Source organism: Dermacentor silvarum, chromosome 1, assembly GCF_013339745.2.
Source record: "Dermacentor silvarum isolate Dsil-2018 chromosome 1, BIME_Dsil_1.4, whole genome shotgun sequence".
Taxonomy (NCBI): Eukaryota; Metazoa; Arthropoda; class Arachnida; order Ixodida; family Ixodidae; genus Dermacentor; species Dermacentor silvarum.
In genome coordinates this window covers 304,489,747-304,491,590 of record NC_051154.1, presented here as the reverse complement: position 1 = coordinate 304,491,590, position 1,844 = coordinate 304,489,747, and positions in this window count along the sequence as shown.

Here is a 1,844-nt window from a genome sequence, read left to right as displayed (position 1 = left end):
TTAACTTTGTTTAAATTTTCAATTACGCTTGAAAATGTTGACTCATTGTATGTTCCACCTTGATGTTACTTTGCATTGTGTATTTATTCTTTATTTCTGTGAATGATTTAACATAACTTTATCTAACTGCCCCCGCCCCCCCTGCGATAAAGCCTTCGAGGCGACGCAGGTATTCTGTAAATAAAAATAAATAAATAACTGTTGTCGACGCCGTCGGCGTTTTGCCCGCGTTCGCACCGAACGAGCGCGGCGTTGGTTACTTTTGCCGGTGCCTCTGGCGGCGGCTCGGAGATTTTCGACGAGATCAGAACGGGACACTCGTCGAGCAGCGTCGGAAGTCTTTACCACTTTCTCACCTCGCAACGTTTTTATATAAATACGCATTTGGTGCCGCACCTAAACGTCGCCTCCGCTCCCTCCCTCCCTTCCGTCCCCCCACGGCCTTTCGCGCGCGTTTGATCTCCGCCGTGCGTTCGCTCCCCGTGAAGGCACGCGTCCCTCGTGCGCTTTCACTTGCACATACAGCATACAGCGCGCAGCGACAATTTCATCGCCGTTGGACTTCATACGGAACCTCACGGCGACGGCGACGGCAGAAATCCGCTTGGAGTGTCCATATAATTGCTATCGCAATAAAATGTTAGGCCTACCGTTAAGAGACAGGAAGAGAGCGTTGTAGATCAGAGAGCAAACAGGGATAGCCGATATTCTAATTGACATTAAGAGAAAAAAAAATGGAGCTGGGCAGGCCATTTAATGCGTAGGATGGACAACCGGTGGACCATTAGGGTTACAGAATGGATACCAAGAGAAGGGAAGCGCAGTTGAGGATGGCCGAAAACTAGGTGGGGTAATGAAGTTAGGAAATTTGCAGGCGCAAGTTGGAATCAGGGGTGATTGGAGAGATCGCAGGGAGAGGCCTTCGTTCTGCAGTGGACATAAATATAGGCTTGTGATGATGATGATGATGATGTGTTTGTTATAAACAGTGTAGAGTGCTCTTTTTCCTTTCTTATTCTATGTTTATGTGTGTTTTATTTCCGCTTTCTATATGTAAATATACATTCTTCTTAATATACTTCTGAACTCAAACGCTCTCATCCTTCATTTGAATAGAAAACATGGATAGCGATATTATTTCAAGTCCCTTTCCATAAACGAACCATGACAACGACAAAGTAATAAGTAAACTTCCAGTAGGTCCCCTGAACCACGAATTCCAACTCTTTTAGAGGTTACAATCTAAAGGTTACAATACATTTGGCGCTGAATAACCTTTAAAATATACGCTTCGACACATGTAACCTCTAGCCGCGACGGAAATTCACGAAAACACAAAGATCAAGTTGTTTGAGTCGCAGAATAACCGTTATGTTATAGGTTACTTGCAATTATAGGTTAACTTAAAGGTTACCGTGCTAAGAGTGCTAGCTACAGGTTCTATAGCAGTGATCAGGAAAACGCTAAATAACCACCTTGCCTACAGATGGTACACGAAGCAGGGCACCGGAACAGTGCCCAGCAACATCTTTATGCTGTCCTGATCAGTGTGTAACGTATGAGACATGTCGGTAACATGGCACAGCTCTGCCAGTTCCACCGCGCAGTAGGTCTATTGCAACGACTTTTTTCGATGCTTATGCGTATTATATGACGGTGCAGCTCTGGTTAGGTAGCTCAACAATCCCGTTCCCAAGAAAACACACTGTGAGCTTAAATGATGGAAAGACGAAATAAATAAAGATTTCTTTTAAACTCGCACTGAACACCAACACCGAGATGCCCCGTTTTAACTAGCTGCAACGATTAATTCGCGTACATCCAAGCGTCATCCACACAAAGGT